At 42.0% G+C, this 24,557-nt stretch overlaps 1 protein-coding gene across 6 annotated transcripts in view; it reads right to left on the reverse strand.

Annotated features, from left to right (window-relative positions):
- Window positions 1-24,557, reverse strand: part of RGS6 (regulator of G protein signaling 6) — a 244,140-nt gene that overhangs the window by 75,944 nt on the left and 143,639 nt on the right. Inside the window, exon 1 of one of the 6 annotated variants that reach the window (XM_063159187.1) lies at window positions 8,017-8,135. The exons of 4 other annotated variants lie outside the window; for them this stretch is intronic. The gene's annotated coding sequence lies outside the window, so the exon portion shown is untranslated. Of the gene's footprint in view, window positions 1-8,016; window positions 8,136-24,557 lie in introns of those variants that run through there. One more of the 6 variants, XM_063159189.1, reaches the window with a different exon arrangement.

A 24,557-nucleotide genomic window follows, 5' to 3' on the forward strand; every position in this document is an offset into this window, starting at 1 on the left:
CAAAAGAAAGGTTTATATGGGCAGGAAAGGTTTAAAGGGGTAAGTAAACTGAAGGCACTGACTCAACCAGAACTCCTGTGATCAGCCACTCCAGAATATAAGCAGCAGTTGAGATCAGGAATTTTAATTTCTCTCTGTTAAAAACATGAAGTAATTCCTGAATGCTGCCAAGAGCCTGGAAGATGTTATAGCTGTTCTCCAGTTGTCCTGAGGCAGACAGATTATCTTTCTGCTGAGCTTGCTGAACCATTATTTATCACCTGCCAAGACTGATTACTCACCCTTTGGACAATGACAAGTCTTTCCTTCCTCTGTTAATTACTGTCATCATTAATAGCCATGTCACTAATTAATATTCAGTCATAATGAAAACTCTTTTCTGTCATCTACCGTAACACCTTCAGTTTTTGGGGTTACCCTTACACAATGGCTTTGCATTTGTTTGTGGCTGTTTCTATCACTGCAACCTGCTTTTGCCCACCTAGAAATACTACTTATGCCCTTCTTAAAATAAGAAAATTTAGATTTATCCTTCTAAGACATAGTGAAGATTAGAATGATTTCTTTACAACACTGTTGTCTGCCAGACCAAGACACCTCTTGGATACCTCTATCTGTAAGTCTTCAAGAAAACATCATCTTCACCTCTCCTATAGATTAAGCCAGGTAAATGGTCCTCATGTAACTCATCTTCCCAGAAGGGTATTTTCTCACATTTCACAGGCTCTTTCAGAGGGCACCCAAGGAAAACCCTTGACTCTGATATATTTCCACTGTACACTAACAGGGCATTTGAAATCCTCTAAAAACAAACAGTTGGTCATGTCTTCATAACAGGAAGCGTTACCGAATCCAGGTAGAGAAATAGCTTCCATCTTCTCTGTGCTCCTCTCTATACATCTACATTTCCTCTGAGTCAAAATGCTCAGTTCAAGAATAGCCAACATCCTCTGAACACCTATTTCCTCCTCATCTATAATGAAACATATCTTTTTGCCTTAGGCTCTTCTTTGAAGCTGAAGTTGCTTAACACCAACAGAATAGCTGTATTTCTACCTACAAACATATTCACAATGGCCATTTATCCAGCTATGTGTTTAGAGACAGAGCAGCAGTTTTATATTTATTGCTATTTTCTGCATTTTCTCTTCAGCCTCAGTGACCCCATATTAGTAGCTAGCGTTCTCTGCTTGCCATTGCCTGTCAACATGACAAATGAGTGGTAAGACACTGAAAGATTAATTTAAAAAATTCACAAGGTGTGGGGCCATTGGCAAGATGCAGTTGGTGAGGTGAGTCACTACCCCTGTATTTGATACTGTATCTACTCAACCTGTGCTGTTCTACCTCTTCCAGAAAATGCAGAAAGAAAGATTTGCCCATCTTTTACATGCTGAAATGACAAAGGCAGACAGGACAACTCACCATCCTGAAATACTTCTAAAGATTTGCTGCCTGGAGTGGAGTCTGTACCTCTGGTTCTGAGGTACAAGGACCGCTGAGGTCTGCTTGTCACCCAACAGACCAAACATGTCCCTGACAAGGCCTGCACCTGTACACATGTGTATGTATACAAATAAAAATTATAGGAGTATTTCTGAAACCTCAGCAAACGTGTGTATCTCTATTTGTCTTTTTAGGCCTGGAAAGACAACTGCCTTTTTGCTGTGTCCTGAGATGGCAGAGCTGACAAGCACTGATGAGTGGAGCTCTACAGGGATTTGCCATGAGACACCTCGTGTGGTCAGGTGTGGCACCAGTGACCAAAGACCACGGTTTGTCCTGTCTCATGGGACTTACTAAGCTGAGCCCTGACGACTGGCTGCCATCAGCTGATGGGGTGGGTTATCCTGGATCTCAGATCATTCACAGCCTCACACTGCACTGACAGATAGTATCAATGAAGCAAGTGAGGTCTTAAAAACATTTTAAAATACCACCTGACCAAACCATGAGAAAATGTGTTATACATATCTGTATACAGAAGGATACAGGAGATTGCTTGGCTATTTCCTGTCTTTTTTCAGTATTAGTGTAACTCTAATATTCTCTGAACATATTTTGACGGTTTAAAAATATATTAAGTACTTCTGCATGGCAGGGGGAGGTTTTCAGTCTGGTTGGGATAGGGGGTTTTTGTTTGTTTGTTTTGTTGGTTTTTTCCCCATGAAAAATGTGAATGTTCATCTTCTTCCTAGATCTTATCTACACACTTCATGGGCAAACAAGCCACATGCCTGGCCTCTGATGTCAATCACCTCCAAACTCACAGTCTAGATAGTCTTTTGTTGGAAGGGTAAAAATATGTCCCCCTTCCTGTCACTTCATTCTTGAAAACAGATGAACCCATTTTAGCACCAAATTTTCTAAACAATTTGCTCCTGAACTCAGAGCAATCTTTAAATATTTCTATAAGAAAAGCAAGAGAAAAAAAAAAATCAAAAGCAGTTGAAATGACATAAAAATACATGCACAGGTGTACGAGCAGACACTCAAGCTGCTTTTCATGCTGTTAATCATAGCAATCCCACTGTTAAATGAAAATAATGTCTTGGGTCCTTCCCCAATCAGTTCTGAGTCCTTGGTAAATCTAGGACAAAAGGTTAATTATCCCCACTTTTACCACTGGGCTTACAAAAATAAACAAATTAACATCCCCCGTGATAAAGAGCAAAACGATTTCATATAAAATTTCTCAAGGCCTTTAGCACTCTGTGTTACAATTTTTCTTAAACAAAGCCCCTCACTGACACCCACAATGATTTCAGCTAAGTTGGAAGTACAGACTACCACTCACAGTAGGGATGTAACACAAAGCAACCATTTTTATGGTGGGGGGGGGAAAGGAACACCTAGGTCTCTCTCTAGTATTCTGCACAAATATTGAGGAAATGTTTTATAAAATTTACCTGCAATGAGTATATAAATAAATACCAATGCCAACTAAAAAAATAGCTCAATCTGAGTCGCAGTTGACTCAGAAAATGTGGTAATTGCAGCTCTACTTCATCAGCATGTGGTAATTGCACCACTCAGTGTCAGCAAGGAGCATCATCAAAGCTACAACAGCTTAAGGAGCATCATCAAAGCTACAACAGCTCAGAGCTTCTAGCAATAGCAGTTTTCCTTTATGTTATACTCACTTTAAATCTTGTTTGTGAATTATTAACAACCATTTGCAGCAGGAGTGTCACCCCTTTTTGATAAAGCAGCCAAAGTTTCTAAGGAGTCTTTTTGTTCATTGTAAACTTGAGATCTTGAATTTACAGTTTACTTTTCTTGTAATAAAACAATTTGAAACATAGTACTCTATGTGAAGTAAGAATGAGGCTTGGTGGGAAGGTGGAACACAATATTTGAAAGATGGAGGTTTAGAATTGCAAAATCAAAATTTCTGTGTACTTTCAACCCTGTTAATATCTCCTTCCTCTGACCTGTTATTCAGAGGGACTTTTGCCTTGTCATACTGGTCAGGCTACCAAAGAGCACACTCCCTCCACAATGCAGACCTGTAGAGGAAGAAGCAGGAATCAATAAATGGCATGATGGTGCAGAGCTCTGTGAGGGCTGATTTACTCAGGTAACAAAGATGAAATAGATCTTAAGAGCTCAGAGATACCACAGCCAGACTTCTTTCCTTACAAGGCTGCCCATCTAAAAATAGCTCAGGTAGCTTCACAAGGCACGAGAGAAAATAGCAGGGACATGGCCAAAGACGTGGCAATACCCTCCCATCACCAAAACCTAGAAGCAAGCAGCCATGCTGAGGAGCAGAAGGATGCTACTCACCAAAGCCCTGCATTTAAAATGATTGCTCTACAGCTGTGACAGTAAGGCTGAGTTAGCAAACCTCCTAATGGATGCACAGTTGATCCCAGTGAAAGAGGTCTGCCAGGGCAGCTTAAACCAGGTCCTCAACTGGAAAAAAGTGATACCAGAAAGGGCCTTTTTCCAGTTGACCTGCCCAGCTCATAATGGGTTTGGTGTTACGCCAGCCTCAGTGTTGTTCTCACTGCACTTTGACAGAGCTGTGTCACGTCAGCCCAGCCCTCACACCTGACACTCAGCACCTTCACCCTCGCTGGCCTTTGCTCACACTGAGAGATGCCAAGCCCTGGCCTTAGCACAGGGCAGCCACACTGATTTATTTGTGCTAAACACCCCACACCTGACTAAGAAAACCTGAGCTGCCATCGTGTGCTACCTGAAGACAGGACTGGCATCAACAAACATGCAGGTAAACCTGAATGCACAGAATGCACACACCCTCCAGAAGCCAGGATATACCATAACCCCAGTGCAATCCCCACTGCTGATGCTACACTTGGCTAGAATTTGGCCTAAATTAGAGATAGACCATGTGACCTGTACCCAAATCTTATTCTCTCCTCAAATACAACCCCATAGCAAATTGCTGTTACTACAAGTATGGGAGGAAATTGCAAGACAAAAGGAATTAGCATGCTTAGTGTCATTCAAACCCATAGCTCCTATAACACCCACAAAAGATGAGCACATTGCCTCAAGAACCCTTATAGAGGTATACAAGAGGCAGGAAAGGGGCACCTTGCACTCCCAGCAGCACTAGTAACAGCATCTGAAATTACCACCTTTTACAAATCACTAAGAACTGTGGATGTGTTGAGATGCACCTGTACACCTACAATTGATCATAAATTCCCAGCTGCTTTTCCAGGTGCTCTGCCTTTGCATTAGTCAGACTACTGAAGTGGCTCACACAGCTTAGCAATTTGGCTCTCTGCCATATAGTCATGTTTAGGCGCTGTTCCTCACGTTGTCAAAATGATTTGGCAACAAAACAGCAAAGGAAGCAACCCTGAGCACTGCTGGAATCGAGGCTTTTGAAGACTCCTGCGTTTGACCTTGTTAGGAGGAAAGATTTTTACTTCAATTCATGTGAACAGCCTTTAAATTAAATGCAATGTTTCTGTCATTTCAATAATATATTAGTATTTTTAATAGCTAATTTGCTTCTCCAGAAAACAAGAAAATTGATAAAATGTAGAAGGCGAATGATGTCGCATTTCAGCACGTGACTATCAGGTCACTTCACACCACATCCTCATTCACAAACTGAATTTTAAAGGCTGTTACATCAAGGTCCTCCTTTCCCTCACCAGTGTTGTAACAGTTTCCCTGCAAAGGTGTAAAGGTCACCAAGTGGTGCAAGACGGCAAAGTACTCTGAAAGCTGCAGCATTTAAATGATTTTGGCACAATATTTATTTACTAAGAGATCTGGAATTGCAGTAGTCACCTATGCCAGATTCCTATTAATTTCTGCAGTAATTCTGCTGGCAAAAGGCAATTTTTAAATCTCCTACAGAGCCCTGGTGACAACAGATCTCTCCCAGGATCACACATTTCTGTGTTAACTGCAGCAACATGATCATCTGTGATCTCTATTACTGAGAAGCGTAGTTACCTTCATCAAAATTTCTAAGAAAGCAAATTCCTCCTGACACATTACTACTTTTTTTCCCCCTCGTGTTCTTTAGGAAAGGTTGAGAACCACACAGAGTGTTTGCAGTGACGCAGTACACATTATCTGGAGCATTAAATGACCCAACGTCTGTAACTCTCTTCCCTCCAAGAGCTCATCATTCATAAAATAATCAGTATTGTACAGCTTTCCCACCCCTTTTCCTGCTAGGTCATTCAATCACATGTGATCATCATATGTGGGGTTAGGGCTCTGAAAAGCACAAAGCCCAGAGCTCCAGGAGCTGCAAAAGGCATGCATGACAAGGGGAACACAGAACTGCCAAACACTTGGCTCCCTCCACAGCTTTCTCCTTTGAACCTGCCTTAGCCCAGGGCTGCTTCTGCTGCTCTGCCTAGGGTTAGGTTATGCTGCCCTGGAGTGCAGCTGGCCTCACTGGAGCTCTGTACTGGTGCAGCAGTCAAACAAGGACAATTCTCCAGCAGGATTAAGGTAGCACACGTAATTTCTTTTAGTCAAGGGTAAAGCCAAGTGAACTACAACTCTGTAGCAATTGCTGACAATTTACTTAGTGCCATGTAAAACAAAGAGACAATATTGGCACTAACGCTTAGAGGCCTTATTTTAAACCGGGCTCCTTAAGCCATGTGTTAAAAGAAACTTCTACTGGCAAGGCGTAGTTGATTTTGCTGGCAACAGCTTGTTCCAGCATTGCAGATTTGGGCAGAGATATGTAACAGTGGGAATTTCAAATGTGCAGAACAATTTAATGATGACAGTGAAAACAAAAATCAGTTGGCCATAATTAACAAATTCAAAATAAGTAAATTATTTGTTCTTTCTTACCTTTGATAGATTTCCTAAGGATGTGCATAACACAAGCAGTAAACACCACCATTTTTAAAAAATCTATATTTAGAAATTACATTTCCTGCCTGATATACCCTTCAAGTTTATTTTACCAAATAACCTCTGAAAGTAAGAAACATTTTGAAAAGCTGAAAGCTGCACTGAAATACTGCCATTCAGTTTGAATAATTGAATCTAATGTCAAAACACCATGTATCTTATCTGTCTACAAATCTTAGAAAGCATTTTTGTTTTCATTCTAAGATAGAGACAATGCAGCAAAATATTGTCCTTCTTTTTTCTTTCTCACCAAGAATTTGAAGACCAACATTTTATTTAACCCCTTTCGACGTAAGCATGGCTGTGGAGTTGGAACAGTTGATGGGCTGCTCCAAAGCAGCAATGACTTCTGATAGCAGCAGGTACTGGAAGCAGGATGGGCCCAGCTGTGTGTCTGGTGCTACCCAAGCGCAAAGTGCAGCCTTGATAAAGCCTGGATCAGCCTTGATCAGAGCAGCTCTGCTGTGTTAGAGAGCTTTGTGGTGCAACACCTGCCAGCAGTGGGACACACCTGACAGCGCTGCTGCTTTCCTACTGCCATCCAACAGCGCCCTGGTCCGAGACCCAGCAGCTGCACTCACTTCTTTCTGGAAACCTCGTGAGCATCAGGGTGTTTTATCACCGCCACAGACTCTTGACAAACCCAGTCTGGCTTGGCTCTCTAGAGGTATATCCCCGGGCACGTCAGCTGCTCTGTGCACTCCGGATTCAGCCACGTCCTGGTGAGTGTGGCAGGAACATCCTCGGACCTCACAGTGCTTCTCAGCAGTTTGCCTGGGCAGATCTGCACATAACAGCCTTTAACAGCAGTGCAACAAAAACACATGCATGCTGCTTTTAGTTTCCAAATAGTAAAGCTCAAAATCCTTTCTATATAAAGCTCAAGCTTTTTCTTAGTCCACCAACACTGTGTTCCGTAAGGTCTTGTATTTTCATTAATCAGACCTTCTGGGAGACTCTCAAAATACTTTCAGAGAGTAGTTTCACGAGTGACTGTAGAAACTACAACAATGTAAAATACTCTAGAAAAAAAAAATTTAAAAAGTCTTCCTGTAAACACTGAAATGAAAAACAAAGTAGAAGCAAATACACCTCCCTGGCGTCCACACGAGGCCCGCGCGCTCGCGGCCGCCTCAGGCTGAGCCGCACTGCCGCGGGGCCGCGCCAGGGGGCGCTGCGCGAGCACGGACGGCGCCGGCCGCGCGCCCGAGTGCCATGGCGGGCGCGGGGAGCGCGCGGGGCCGAGGGGCGGCCAAGGGCGGGCTACGGGCGGGAGCGCGGCCGCTGGAAACCCGCTGCCCAAAGTACCGGGCACCGGCCGCTGGAAACCCGCTGCCCAAAGTACCGGGCACCGGCCGCTGGAAACCCGCTGCCCAAAGTACCGGGCACCGGCCGCTGGAAACCCGCTGCCCAAAGTGCCGGGCACCGGCCGCTGGAAACCCGCTGCCCCAAGTGCCGGGCACCGGCCGCTGGAAACCCGCTGCCCAAAGTGCCGGGCACCGGCCGCTGGAAACCTGCTGCCCAAAGTGCCGGGCACCGGCCGCTGGAAACCTGCTGCTCAAAGTGCCGGGCACCGGCCGCGGAGCCCGGACCGCAGCACCTGGATGTCATGGCGAATCAACGCTCATTGCGAGGAAAACAAACCTTTATCGGTATTACAAACATTCTTCCGAGGCGTTCAGATCGCTCTCACTTCAGACCACTTTCTCATTTAAAATGCATGTCGCTCCTTCCCTCGCTCCTCCTTGCCTCCTCCTGCCCGAGGCAGGCGGGAGGCTCAGCCCAGGCCGCAGGCCGCCCCAGGGCAGCCGCGGGGCCGGGGCCGGGGCCGGCCGGGAGGTGGTGGTGTTGCCCACGGAATGGGAGGCGAGGCCGCAGGAAAACCAGACGGAGAGCGTGCCGCTCTTGTAAGCGCGGTCATCGTGTTCAGGTGTGACCGATTTCGGAGGTAGGGAGAGCAAACGCAGACTCCGGGCGGAAAGGACCGGGGACTGTCCTGTCCTCTCCACAGCCCGGGAGACACGGCAGAGAGAGAGAGGAACGCTGTGACCACTGAAGTCACTCAAACGGAAGAGAAGTGAGAGGAAAAGGTTCCAGGCAATCAAGACACAGAATTACAATAAAACAATAAAATCCAACAGGTCGCACCATCAGGTTGTATCTGAAAGCAGGGCATGCAAAGGCAGAGTAGGGGAATACCTTGCTGATTTTTCACTTTCACCCTAGGACCACGTGCTCACGAGGAACACATTCAGATGTGCAATGTCCTCTTTTTACTCAACAAGCCATCAGCATCTTGCATCAAATCTCCGAGAAAGATGACAACAAAGACACAGCACTCAGGCCACTGTCCCGTCGGCCTGGCAGAGCTGGCAAGCATCGCCTGTCCCAGCACAGCCAGCTCACTGGCCTGCTCCCAGAACAAAGTCAGGTACGCATGGAAATGTTTGCAGGACGTAGTGGGAATGCTGAGCATTTTACTGCACTATATAGACCTTGTCTTTTATAAACATATTCAATTATGTTGCACTGGAGAGGCAAAGGCAAAGCCTGCACACAAGAAGAAAACCGATATGGCTGAATATCTCTTCTTTTGTTCTCCCAGATGAAAATAAAACATCTAAAACAGGTTAGCCACCCAAAAGGGTTAAAGCTATGACCTTATGAATGAAATTGAATCAAGAGAGGGGAAATGTAAGAAGCAAAAGTTACAGAATGTATTGAGGAACAAAAGTTTTGAAGAAGAAAAATAAATATTGGAAGTATTACAGCAATGTTTTCTGCAAAGTAATGCAATAAAAACAAATAAAGGAAGTCAGATCCGAAAAGAGATCATGTTAAACTGAGGGGAAAAAAATTATAAAGAAGTAAATTCTCTCTAATAAAATGTTTTGTCACATAGAAGCAGGCACTAAAACTTAGATAAAAAGGCAGGAATCCATGTCTTTGTCTCTGTATACTCATATAATCCCTCCCCAGGAACACAATAATTGCTGGATTGTAAATTGTATGGTCCCCTCTGCAAGAACAAGCATGAAAATTATGCTTGGAGGATTTGGGACCAGAAATCCCACTGTACAAAAAGCAAGGTAACTTAGTGACACCAGATTAAGTGGAAGAATAGTGAATATGCACATACACTACTACAAATACCCTTCCAAAGTCCAAGTAAAAAATTACAGGTCAAATTAACTCTGACATAGCAAAGGCATCCCAAGTGGCATTCTGTTTTTCTATGAAAACATAAAATTACAAGGTCTGCAACCCAGAGTTATACTGGAAAAGAACTGTCTTTCCTCCTCCTCCACACAGTAATGTGTGTAGAACAAGTCTGACCACACCTCATATTCCTTGGTAAAAAACTACCAAGTTTCTTCAGACAGCTGCAATCACGCTGCCCCACCAGGGCTGGCTGTGCCTGCTCCTGCCCTTGCTGTATCTAGCATTTTGGGTATGGTACCAACTGTGTTGGTATTGTACCAATTACACTGACACAACATGATGGCACTGACACAACTCTGATGAAGCCAGTTGAAAGCATGTCAGGTCACTTTGTACTAACGTGCTATCTCACAAGCTCAGGAGATTCTGTCCAACATAGTGATTTATTCTGAAATGAACTTTTCAGCCTGTTCACACTCCATTAGCTTATGCTGCATGTACAGAGACAAGTTAGAAGAGAGAAAGAGTAATAGAAGTCAATGGAGAAAATATACAAGAAGCAAGAGGATAAGCCTGTAGAAAATAGACCCCAGGAATAAGAACACAGATGTTGAAAACAATGACAGGTATCCAAAAATAAATTTTGCTTACGAAATCTAAATGGTCAAATTTTAATCTAAGATATGTGCACATGCTTTTCACTGAATTCTGTAACAGTCCATACATATATCTGAATGTGAAACATAAAAAATGGCAAAGTTCTTTTCTGTTACTGGATGTACTTGAGCTTCATCAGGGATAGCCAAACTTTCATTCTGGTATATTCGTGTATGGCTTGGGACAGACCACATATAATATTCCTGAAAGACAAATACATGGCTGAACAAAGTGTAAAGTCTTTCAGGAGAGCTGTGAAGATTAATGAATTGATGTTTACCTAACACTGTGAAAACATAAAATGCCTTGCCACTTCATAGTGTTGAACATTAATACCAATTCCTGCCAATAAAGTTCCCCCGTCCTATTCTCCTGTGCAGAATCCCTCCCCTGTAAGGCTCATTTCTGGTTTTACTTTCACAGACTGAAACCTGTCAGAGCTGTGCAAATTTTGCTAACACTATTCTCAGAGCAAACTACAGTAGGTCCCAAGGCAGGTAACTCAGAATATTGTTTCCAACTGGAGAGAACAAATTGAAAGAGCAATATTTACATTCTGTCACCAGCTTACTCACAGACTGTCTTGTGCAAACATTATCAGACTACAACAAGGTCATGCAAATTTAAAACCAAGGACCCAATCAAGCAACAGCTTCCCTTCATTGCTCTGATCACAGTTGCAGCAAAACCCAAGCAAAGGCTGCCAGACTATGGCTGAACCAACAATTTGCTGCCAGGAGCTGGTCTGGTGAGAGAAGAGGTTAAAGCAAGAAATGATATTTGCTTCCTATAGTCATGAGCGTGTCTTTCATGCATTTAAACTTGAAAACACATAGAGAGTCATGTCACAGATGTGGAGATGACAGCCTTATTATAAAATGCAGTACAGCATGACAAATTATTGACCTACTTCTTAAAGAAACTCCTCTCATGGCAATGACTTGTCCTCATCCTTCAACACACCCTCCCAGTATCCAACATGATAAGATACAATCACAGGATGTCAGGAATGGAGATAAGTATGTTGCCAGCTAGCTTAGATACAAGTGATGTTTTTTTTCCATTAAGATCTCATCAATTTTATCATCTGGTTATTAAATGCACATTTTTGTCTTAAACCTATTTTGAAGCAATTATATGTTTATGCTGGTGTAGAATGCTCCCTTTATGAAACTAAATTGTTGGGTATTTGTATGCTGTCTGTAATTGGGTATTCTAAAGTAGCAATTCTGAAAGTAAAACAAATGCACTTCCTTCCCTGTTTCTCCTTTTCTTCTCTCTAGTTGTTTGCACCCTTTGCCTCCCTGAATCCAAAAACACATGGACAGTGCCTCAGATTAGAACTGGGCCAAGGCAGGCTAATATTTATTTGTGGTTTTGAGAACTACCCCAGACAGATTTGTTACATCCCCTGACTACAAAGGACATCAACCCCAAACAAACAACCAGCACAACAAAAAGTTGTCGTACAGACAACCTTTCTGAGTTTTTAAAAAATATACCGGACACAAGTTTCAGAAATTATTTTAGAGCCTTTTGTTCTATTTTCAAAACTGAAAAGCTCTCAGGAGTCTACATCTAACCAGCTTTTGACAAGATGTATTGGCATAATGTTAGATCCATTTTTTAATGCCAGGCTTATTTCAAGGGCACTTCAAGTGTTTCACCTAGCCACATAGATATTAGAGGAGCCTGAGCTTGGTTTCAAGCATTCATATCTTTCTTGAGCTGGCCTATACGCCCAGAATAAATTCTATAATTCATCAGATTGTTATTTTTTGCCTTACAATTCAGCAGTCAAAACTTTGTAAAACAATTTAGGATTTATAGGAAAATCTGGGCACATTTTTTTCTTTAGTTATGCTTTCTCATGTAAAATTTTACACTTTAAAAAACCCATCCACAATGTGGGAACATTTTAGTTCATACACAGTAAAATAAAGACCTATATAATTCATATCAGTCTTCCAGTACTGCAGAGATTTCTTTTAAAATTACAAATGACACACGTCAAAACTATCCCTTAAGGGTAAATGGGTAATTTCTTTCATGGAAGTATACAGTAATGCATCGTTAAAGGGACAAAACATTCTGCAGGGCATGTGTTTGATTAACTGTAAACCACACACTTGGTGGATTTTTTTTTTTATATTCCAATATATATGTATATAGAAATAGCTATATCTAGCAATATCTAGCTGTATCTACAAATCCAAAATTAAAAAAAAAACAAAAACAAAAGCCAAACATATCAAGTTTTGTCTCAAAATGCCACCATTCATCATGATCCTAAACAAGCATAAAAGGCTAAAGCCACCCATGTGACTTAAGCACAACTCAGAGATAAGAAAACAGGAGTAATGTCAAGTGGGAAACAAGGGTAATAACAGGTTGAGCATGTTCAGGTGGGATGTGATGGGATAAGGAAGGTTGACTAATTTCCCTGAACTGCAGAGAAAGATGAAACCTTCAAGCATGCTGAGATAGTAAGGGTGAGATGTCCTGGGTGCTGAAGGCAATCAGTGCAGGATCTTTCTGCACAGAGCAGTTGGTTCTCCACAGCCCTAGCACTACAAAAGTATGTACTCAGCCAGTCTCTTCAGCTAAGTAACTGGGATGGTTACTTGACTGGAATACAACAGAATATTTCATTTCAAAGGGATCTACAATGTTAGTCTAGCCCAACTCTTAGTCTGTATTAGTCAGGAAAGGAGAGAAGAACTTTTTTACATATCTGCCTGTTAACCTGAAATTTTTTCCAGTCAAACACCAAAATCCATGTCTATGACAGTGCAGCTTTGTGTCTGTCACACACAAGCTAAAAAGTACATTATGTGTGCATTTGCAGAATTTTATATATGTCAATGTAAAACACTGAAAATATTTAATCATATTCCAAACTACTTCCTAAAAGGCTTTTTTTTTTTTCTCTAGTGTGAGGTAAAACCATTTGTTCCATATATCTGAAAAATGTAAACACAATCAATTGAGTGCAGAATGGCAAAACATCTGACTGTGACCCCCACCATGTCCCCCTCACTCCAGACAGCTGGAGACCGAGCAACACACCTCCACAATATTGCTAAACATTGCCTTTTTCTTTATATACTACCCCAGATATCCACTACAGGATCCATGGCCAGAGGGTTGCTGGTGGCCATTTGTTTGACACAAAGTGGGCATTCTTACTTTACCAATTAGAGCCTGCCTTTTGCAGCTCCCATCTGCCAACTTGCCCCATGTTAGCCAGGAGCATCACTTCAGAGAAATCCTCTGTACACTCACATCTCAGCAGGTGAGACTGCTCCCTTCAGCAGCTGCAGGGTATGAGGAAAAAAGGCAGAAGCAGGAGAAAAGGGACACACCTGAAAAGGACATGCCCTGTCTTCTGTCCCTCCCAGCACCTACAGGAAGCTTGCAAAGACACCGTCTTCACCACAAGGGTTCCAAGTGCAGCTGCACGTGTGGATACCCATTGTGCCTGGCTTTGTTAGAAGCTACCCTTTGAAAACCTGTATCCCAACACCACCAGGGGTCCTTCAGAGTCTTGCTCACAACTCTTCTGTAGAAACCCACGTCAGAACAGAGCACTTGCAGCAAATTCCCTAAACAGATACAGTGCTACCCCTCTGGATACCAAAGGTCCTTCAGCAAGTTCTCACTCAAAATATGGTATTGCACATTAGCATCACTACCACAGCTCTACCTGGCATCTCTGATTATTTACTGAGAGTAGGTTGTAAATTATCCTGTGCTCCCAAAACATACCATGAAATTACCATTTTCATCGCCAAAAGCTTAACGTACAAAGTTCAAGAATTAAAAAAAAGGGGAAGTTTATATAACAAAACAAAATTCAGCTGCCATTCATATTTCTGTTTGAGTCTGTATAGCTTTTCATTAGGACAGCAGAATTCCACAATACTTCTCCAGAAATAAAGTTTGCTACGCACCAGGACAAGACAGGATGAACTGTGAGTGACACAGGCAGGAACAGGCTCACAGACTCAGTCAAGCTGATCAGGTACTGCCAAGTGACACAGCTGAAGAGCAGATGCTACCTTCCTTTAATTTAGCAAAGCCAGCAAGGTGGCTCCATGGACCCATGCAGACATGACACAAAGCATCTGCGGGTTTTACCTCTCACTGTGGCAGCATATTAATCTACATCTCTGAGTGCCATCTGCAAAGGACACCCTCCTGTTCTGCAGGACAAACCTACAGGTCTCCATAAACAATCACTCTTACCCAAAAATGAAAATATGCAATCACAGATGACCATCACAATCAAGGTGTGACAGCTTTCCAATCTCTCCCCACAAACCCCCCAAGTTCCCATTCTTGTGTGCTGTCTTGCCACACATTAGAGCATGTTGGCTTTAATCCCTGAGAAATGTGGACTGTTATCATCTAAAATGGCTTGGGTTGGGAAGGGACCTTAAAAATCATCATTCCAACCCCCCTACCATAGGCATGGATACTCTTCACCAGACCAGGCTGCTCAGAGCCTCATCCAACCTATACTTGAACGCCTCCAGGGACGGGGCATCCACAGCTTCTCTGAGAAAACTGTTCCAGTGCCTTGCCACCCTTACAGTAAAGAATTTTTTTCCTAACATCTAATTTAAACCTACTCTGTTTTAGTTTGAGCCATGCAAGTCCCTCTCCATCGTTCTTGTACACTCCATTCGGAGATGGGCTTGAAGAAACCATAGTGAGCAAGGCCAATGTTGGAAGGTACCACACACAAAAAGAACAGACAGCAACTAAAGAGTGAATCAGGAGGAGCAGCATCAGGATTTCTTCATTTTAAAAGAGAATTATTTTTAAAAATGGGATAGTAAGGCATCTACTGCAATATGCAGATGCAATTCTCAAATAAACTGTCCCTAAAATGGGCATTGCCTTTTCTAGGAATAGAATAGCCCATGAATCCCAGAAAAGAGAAGAGAGATTGACAAAATGAAACATCTTTTTTTTTTTTCAAGTTTCTTTCAACAGCATGGGCTCTAATGGAATGAACCCTGCTTTAACAGTCACCTCAGACTGACAAATCTCTAGCATGTCACTGCACAGGCAAAGTTTTTTCCTGGTCTGGTACTCTACACCCCAGCATGACTTTTCCAGCACCCTCACAATCTGCACCTAAAGTGCTGTGACTAGTTTAGCTCACATTGCGTGAATCCCTGTTTCAGAAAATGCTTCATGGTCTGAGACTATTTGAATAAAATTCATGTAACTACTCCCTGAATCTATCCAGACTGGTATCAAATCCTTTGACTGCTGAAGAGAAGTCATGAAAAGGAATTTGATCTGGATTGACATTTCTGGATTGACAGGCAAGGCCTAGAGGACTCAGTGCAACAGAGGACAGCTGTTTCCAGAGCTGCACCTAAACTGACAAAGTCTAGATGTTATGAATGAGAGCTCAGCAGAGCTAACAAAGCTTGTCACAGCAGAGATGGGAATCCAAATTTTAATGATTCCATTAAGGAATGCCAAGGCTGGTGTAAAATGCTGAGCTATTTCTACCTTTGTGTCCCTATGACTGGCCTCACACTACTGTGGGTGTAATTACATAAGATACACAATCCTTTAGTGGAAAGTGGAATTATTTAAGGAAAACAGCTGGCAAATTTAGAGCTAAGTAGGAGCACAGAAACATCAATGCCAAACCAAGAGCGTGTCAAACATGACCCAAATACCTAATTAGAAGTTATGCTCAAATCTAACTTGCACAGGGCTCCAGAAGCAGGCTGACTACAGTAGAGAGGCTGCAAGAGGTACGCTCTTGATCTTTATTCCCCTGATTGCATTAGATACTGCTCTGATCTCTCCCCCCTCTTCCCTAACTATAATGTCACAACCCTTACAATTCTGCCAGGAACGAGGAGGGTAGAGCAGTACTACAGAATAATGATGCTAAGAGCCTCAGGAAGGCATCAAGGCTTCCCCCAGCACAGAGAGGAGGGAGCTCAAGGCTTCAGGTCTATTCCCAGCCAACCTGCTTTCAGCCAGCACCCAGCCGTGGGGATTCCTGAGCTGTGAGGGGGATGCTCTCCCTCTATGATGCCTGGCTACAGGAACACCTCTGCCTCAGGCACCTCAGCCTAATGGGCTGAGCAGGGAGCAAATGAGCAGGAAGTCACTGACAGAGATGGTGCCCAAACACGCTAAGGTACTACAGGAATACCCCACAGATGGCACAAACAGATCCAAAAGATCCCCAGAACACCTGGATGGTAACTTCATGATACACGTACTAAGGGTGACGACTAGGAAAGATGCCTTTCTTGATCTGTTGCTTGTCAACAGCAATAATTTCCTTTCATAACAAGGCAATCCACCTAGTTGATTAAAGGAAGCCAGTTGATGTAATTTTTATGGATTTCAGTAAAGTTTTTGATGCTGCCTCTCATAGGATCCTTCTGGACAGAAGGTCCACACCCTGCAGGATAAACACATCAAGTGGTGGGTGAGCAACAGGATCACGGGTCAGCCGTGAAGGGTGATAGTGCATGGGGAGATATCAGACTGGTGACTGGTCATTAGTGGGGTTCCCCAGCGCTCCATTTTATGGCCAATTCTTGTCATCTTCAAAAATTACTTGGATGCAGGACTTGAAGGCATACTGAGTAAGTTTGCTGATGATATTACACTGGGAGGAGCCTGTTGACTCCCTTGAAGACAGAGAGGTCCTGCAGAGAGACCAGGACAAATCACAGGGCTGGGCAGTCACCAAATGGATGAAGTTTTAACAAAGACAAGTGCTGGATTCTGCATCTAGGATGGGGCAACCCTGGATGTAAGGACAGATTGGGGAACAAGAGGCTGGAGTGTCAAAGACCTGATGCTCTTGGGAGCTCTAAATTCAACTCTTCCTACTTAAAAAACCAAACAAACACAAAACCAAATTCTAATGTACTGCACATGTAGCAATGGCGTAAACAATGAACATGAGATGCTGCAGTGCAAAATTATAAATCACATTTTAAAAGATTTTGTCTTCAGATTCTGGGAGTTTTATACTTGATAAAAGAAATAAGCTTTGATGAATATGCCACAGTCCAATTCATTAGCTTCAGTAATGATAGCCTTGTAATAAAAATTTTATCAGAACATAGTAACTTTTATTTTCTATGGCTACTACTGCTTCCTTAGAAAGCACACCTGTTACTGTCTCTCTCATAGGAGAAAAAACATAGACAGCATTCAACAAAAGACTGGACATTTGGCAGATCTCATTCATTAAAAAGTGTGGTTTCCCACGAGTCTAACCTATTCAGGAAATAGGAATGAAACTTACTGAATAGTTAGGGCAAAAGTAAAATATCATGAAAGGAAAACTCATCAGAAATTATTCACTCAGTGATTTTGACAACCATTTTGGTATCAGCCAGCAAGCAATTGAGTTTACAAACAAACTAACTAACAATAAGACCATTGAGAGAGACGATCCTATCCACAATAAATAGTTGCAAAAGTAACAGAATTTCTATGCAATACCACACAACACCCTACAATAATTGGATGTAAAACCTTCCACTGCTAGAAACACCAGTTACTGTTCTCATCAGTCTATGTTATTTTTTTGCCTATGAGTATATTTAGCATGTTACATTACCAACTTCTCAATTCCTAGGTAAGAGTTAGTCTGCAGTCCTAGTCATATTGTAGTTATCTACATGGAGAAATTTCTTACAGTGCAAGTGACCTTGCAAGAGCTGAATCCTGAGACTCTCTTGTGGGAAAGCACCCAGCAACCATACAGGAATTAACCGAACGAAGACCTAATTGCTTAGTTTTATTGCTCTGCAGGACCAAAATACAATTTTCTTCTCTGCATGTGGTAGTGAATCATACATCAAAAATATCCAAGCTCATCAGTTCACACCATATTCAAAACAAATCCATGGGAAGCCAGCATGCAGTTTTGAGAGATTTATCCATGCAGGGAAAAAAAGCCAAAGAAAACATGCAAATGTATATATTTATAGCAATGGATATGCATGGAAAGCCTGAAAGCTTTTTGTTTTCCTCTTTGCTCTTATAGAAGGTTCTAAAGCCAAATCTATGGCGCTTTCAGGTGCAAATACATAAAAGACCAAAGAGCTGTGTATTTCTGCTGCAACAGGTAGAATAAAACAAGGTATTCATCAACCATTCAGGGTATTCACACGAGCAGGCCCTAGTTTGTCCAATCTAGAACCATGCCAACCTCCTTTGCCTACAGCCTCTTGTGGAGATGTATTCTCACTGCCCAGCGCAGCTTTCGGCAGCAGTGATTTCTGGCTATTTATGGTAGTAAAAATAAACTGGTGATCTATGTAATTGGTTGTACTATTTAAAGCAAAAAAGCAAAGCCAACCCTTCCTTTTCACCTCACCCCCAAGAGTTACATTAATAGTAACTTCAGTGTTGTAACTGAGATATATCAAACATACAACACTCACCTATCAAACCTAACATGTAGAAGTTATTTATGAGCCTGGATTTACAGTTATTGAAGCTAACTTCTGCATTTCTTTAAAACAACACACTGATGAAAGTCAGGGAATTTAAATCCTAGAAGAAACTCTTGGGGTTTTTGCAGAATAAATTTAATTAAAATGCAAGTTAGAATCTGCCCAATAAATAATACCCTAAAAATTACATTGACTTAAAAAAGTCAAAGAATTCTAGATAACAATGAAGAGAATCTGTGCATGGAATAAAGAGGCAGATGTATTTACCCAATAATATGAGTTGGTTCTTTTTCTAATGGTTGGAATGACATTGAATTAAAGCAACAGATTCAAAGTAATGGCTTTCAATCTACTCAAATATTTGTGCCTTCTCATTGCTATTGATTATCATTGTGCTGTCACATATTGCTGCTTTTACACTACCTCAAAGTAAAACTGGCTTGTCAAAGGGTCAGAGCCCCACATCCTCCTCAGGGGTGATGTGGCTTCTCAGGCACAGCAGGAGCAAAGCTGCTCTGCTGTGAATCTGATGCTTTGCAGCCCACAGGAATTCTGGAGGAAGGGCAGAACCAAAGCAAGAGGTGTGAAAAAACAAAACCGTGTTGGTAGATCCTTCACCACACAACTCCCAGATTGCTGTGAAGACAGGAGAAGCAAAGTACTGCAGCTTGAGTGCAGCCTGTTAAGCACTCCCATCCAAAAAACAAAGCCATACAGTTCTTATAATTAATCTCTGCTCTTTTGCTGTGTCATTCAGATCTAGAAACAACCTTCTGTAATAAAGCTGTGCTTTTGAAGATGAGATGAATGCAAAAAAACATTAATCATTCATCCCTATGTATTACTACAGGCATTGAAATATTGTTGACTTTTCTTTTTAATGCTTTATTCATTAGCCACAATATTCCATCAGCTAAATGCTGTGTTTCAGAATAAAACTACAGTCAGCAACAAGACCCTTCTTAATATCTAATATTTTTTATTATTGTAGCTGAATTACCAATTCATCTAAACACTGGAATTCAACAGGTAGTTTGTCATGCAATCTGTCTCTACTCCAGCTTTTAGTCTCAACTGAAAGACTGAAAAGTCCTTCAGCAAAAAGCAAATTTTGGTAGAGAAAAAATACTAGGCAATTTTTAATAGATTTGCTTTGTTCCAGGCTCATAGCTCTCATTTGTTGCTTTCCAGTCCAGCGATTTTTATAATCATGTTCGTAAATAAGAAAAATTGTAATTTTGTGGTCTAATTTTTGCCTACATGACTGGAAGGTTGTCTTGGGTTTACTTTTCTTTCTGACATAATCTCTGATATCCAGAAAAAGCAGAAAGATAAAGCTGGATCATTTGGTGACTTGGGTAATTTTTCATTGTCGTTTCCTTGGCCACAGGAATATCCATGCAGCATAATTATTCAGGTCTCTGATTTATCATAGCTTCACCTGACAGGTGCAGAGGTTCCAATACAGCAGGACCAGGAAGGACGTTCACAATTCTAATATATGGAAGTTAAATTTCTCATCATATACTGGGCTTTAGCACTTAAGAAACCTTTTTATTGACTGAAATAATACTAAAGCCTCAGGATGGGTTTTCTAAGTGTTTCAGTGGCCTAAGCCAAATTTTAATGCACGTCCTGCTGTGATGTGCACTTCCTCCAATATTTTTCATCTCAGGTGCAACTACTTTCAAGTGTTGTCATATGAAACAACACAGTTATGAAGGGTGTCCAATTTTGGTAATTTTAAGTGATGGTTGTTGGAGAATTTTGCTCAGAAATGGTTTATAGAGTTTTGTTCAGACATGCCATAATCATATACAGCTGATGGAAAAGTAAAAGGCAGCTGTGAGGAGCAAATTCTCACAGCCTGTTTCTGTAAACAACAAAAGTTCTCAGGCATGTTTATGTAAACAGCAGAAGTTCTCAGGTTGTTTTTAATAACAAGTAAATATCTTGTCCTTGGATAAGTTTTGGGAAAGCAAAAGTTGACAAACATGGAGGCCTTGAGAACTTTCATATCAGGGTGAGAACACAAATCTTGGTTTCAATAACAAACCACAGGTATTGAAAACAAAAGGAGGGGTTGGTGTGTAATCTGTGACCTATGATGAGCTCGGATTTTGCAATATGTATAAGCTTAATTAACACCACTATAAAAGTGTGTGAGTGAGATCAATAAATTGGAGTTCGATGCTGATCAACAAAGATGGGTCGTCTCCCTTCACTTCAATAGATGGTTAATTTTATTTATTCATTTCTGATTTATTCTACAGTGCATGCACACTTTTTATGGGCTATATAAGCTTCATGTGATGTACAAGCATGCTTTTTTGGAGATGAGCAGTCCTGAAGAGGATGAAGAATTATGAATGACACACACAAAACAGCCAGCTATGAAAACCATCCTTCTCCTCCAAGCCCAGAGTAGCTATCAAGTCACACATCCCCCAATATTTGGGCTGGGTTTATGCCACACAGCACAGAAGGACTGCTGCTATGGAACGAGCAGGACACAAAATGCACCACATGCACTCCCCCTGAGCTGGGAAAGCACAACACACACACAGCACTTGGGAGGAAGGTGAGCAGCTGCAGGATGTGAACTGAACAGCAGCTTGGCTGCAGCAGAGGGCACTGATACACAAACACCAGCAGTCCTCACTCTGCACAGCACCTACAAATGCAGAAACCTGTCCTTGGTTATTTCTAGCATGCAACACTTAACCACTCTTGGGCTTATTCTTAACAAAACTTGCACACTATTTACATGCATTTAGGTGCACACATGTGCAGATGCACAGAGAGATATATTGCATATCCATTGTTTCAAATGTTAATTCTGATTGCTTTCTCTTATTTCTTTGATGACCACATCCTATTTGATTAATGTGCTATCCCCCTTGTCCTCGGAAATCAAATGCTTTAAGCTTTTGCTACACAAGGTATTGCTTTGCATCTTTACAACAGGCACAAAATTGCTACACTTCAGGAAGCTGATTTTCATCTTCTCTTCCTTCATCCTTCTCACCATTTGAAAGGTAGGAAGCTGGATGCAGTTAAGGAGAAAAAGGAAGGGAGGAGGGAGCTGAGGATGAACACAGCATAGGAGTCTGACTCCTTAACTGGGTTAATTTGTCTCCTGGCATCCAAGTAGAGAGCTTAAGAGAAAGCTACAGGAAAAAAAAGTAATTGCAAGACAGGTACTACTCATGTAATTGCTGACATGTCTAATGCTGTGTGATTCGGGTCAGCTTTGAAATACTAGACTTCTTATTGAGGGATGGAGGGATTACATTTCTACTGGGAGCAATTTCAAGAGATGCATAAAAGAAGGAAATGTAAGTTGTTATGAAGAAGCCTAGTCTTCACTTGAATTAGTTTAAATGCAACTTGCTCAGAACAATTGATTTTTTTATGAGAAATAAATGGATTTGTATGCCAAACCAACTTGTATTTGGCAAGTCAGTTTCCACCAAGCAATTGCTAAACTGTTGAATTTACTGTGCAGCATCTGCTCTTTAGAAATGTGGAAAACCATCAAAAACTATAAAGTATGTACATATAAACATATGTCAATTTTTAACCCATGAGCATGTTCTTTATATCCTTCACAAATCTGTAAGCACCCAGTATTAGTTTGGACATTGATTTAAATTTTGGAAATTTTTTTTTTGTTTTTCTGTTAGTGGCCTTTTTTTGTTTGTTTTAACTAAATAGACTAATTCCTGCTGAGCAGAAGATTGAACTTGGTTTAGATTTGGGACTATCTACATCTATTAACTGTCTGAAACAGAGTCAGTACCACTTTTCAAGTGTCCTATTTTTCAAAGCAGAACTACAGAGGAAAGACAGAAAATATCTAGAATAAAATTACCCAAATGCTGAGGGAAATCTGTATCAGACTCAGTCCTGTAGTGAAAGCCCTGTGTTACGGTGATGCAAGCAGCTGGACAGACAGCCTAGGGAAGCCAAATCTATTGGTAGGCAGCTCATGGACACGAGGAACTTATTTCTCCCTTGGGCCTGTGACTGCTATACTGGATGAGAGATGTGCTTGACCTCCTCTGAAGGGAAAAGGCAACAAACACCCTCAGAATGGCCCCAAGGGAGCCAATTTCTCAATGGGTGTATAAAGTTCTCCAGCAGAACTTGACTGTTTTGAACTACATCATCAGGGAACATATTCAATAATAAAGTCTCTCTTTCACAACACCGTGGGATTTCCACACTCCAGCCAAATGCATTTTCTTTGAGTAAGTGACATTCTGATGTGTTCTGGGACAACTCCATGGGCACTTGCCAAGACACATGCTGGCTTCTTCAGACAGAGACACACAGCAGTTTAAACTTGGTTTAGCTCCTGAGTCTCTAGTAGCGACAGGCCATCTGGCACATTTCAGTGAAACTGGCACCTTCTGCTGAGAGAGGCCCAGGGCTTATGTAAGACAGACATGGCAGGACAGGAGTGAAGTGCACTGGCAGGGCTGTGTGCACTAAGCTTGCGTGGCAGCACTCAATCCACGCCAGGAGAGCCTGGACATAACTCATCAATCCACCCACAGCGCTGGGAGCGGAGCAGGAGGACAAGCGAGCGCTGGTGAGGCTCAGGAGCAGTGCAGGAGCAAGGGACCGGCCATGGGACTGCTGCTGGGACGAGCTATCATCCCAAATGGAGCTGTGGGGACAGCCAAGCTTCAAGTGAAGGGGTATGGATCAGAATGAAGCTGTATCAAAACCTCTTGGGAGGAAGGCAGACTAGTGCAAAGGTTTTAGACTGCATGTCTCCCTTGTCTTATGGTAGCAAAGACGCTGATACGCGGGATTGGGAATGTGCAGCAAACTGGGAAGCGTGAAGGAGGCTTTTTGTACTGGAAAGCTCTGCTGTTGCAGCACTTCCTTCCTTCCTTGTTTTGGCAATGTTGTATAAGACCAAGTCTGAACCAGTGGGAGAAAAAAGTATATGTGTTTCGTCCTCCTGCCAAAAATGAGGTAACTTTTAAGATGCAATTATATGAAAATCGAAAAGAAGATCAGAAAGCCAGTTTTGTTGCTGGTTAGAATAATGAGATGTTCCTACAACAGTCTGATAACTGCGAAAACAGAGTTAACAATTCATCTACAGAAACAAAAGCTTTACTGAGAAAATCTTTTCTCACTAGAAGAGAAACATGCAACTCCATTTATTGCAGCAGCTGCCATTATGTGCATTGGCTGACAACCCATTCTGGGCACGGATCACAGCACTACTCAAAATCTGCCCTCAGGCATTTTTTTCTATATTCCATACTCTGAACTGAACATTGGACAATGTCTGACACATGCACACAGGTGCCACACAGACTGGTCCCATCCTACTTTCATTCTCTGTGGCTTGCCTATAAAAGTGAAGACCTAACCAAGAAGATAATGATGTGAAATGTTCTCCTTTGACCAACCTACTGCAAGCCAAAGACTGGGAAGGGGAGAGGAAAATCTACTTCCAGAGCAGATTGAAATGTGTCTTTGGCACAGCATACCTCCACAAACTCATCATACATTCAAAAAAAGTTTTTTCATCCTTTTCTCCAGATTTCTGTTGTCAAGAGAGGACCATTATTGATAACTCCCTGAGGCTTTTTCTCCTTGTGTTACCCAATACCTCATTCACACCGAAGGCATCAGGACAGATGAAAGCAAAACAGAGGAGCAGTTCTCTCCCTGGTATTCAAACCTTAAATCAAACACCCACTTCGCTGTACTATAAACAGAGCTGCCTGTTTGGAGCACCGAGGCACTCCTGTAATATTTCTTTTCCTTTAAGATTTTATATTTCTCCTGTGAGAAGCAATTACAATAGAAGTGTCAAGCCAAAATAAATCCCTGTTAATCACAGTCACTGTGAGCCTGCCAAGTAAATCCCGT

Source organism: Melospiza melodia, chromosome 6, assembly GCF_035770615.1.
Source record: "Melospiza melodia melodia isolate bMelMel2 chromosome 6, bMelMel2.pri, whole genome shotgun sequence".
Lineage (NCBI taxonomy): Eukaryota > Metazoa > Chordata > Aves > Passeriformes > Passerellidae > Melospiza > Melospiza melodia.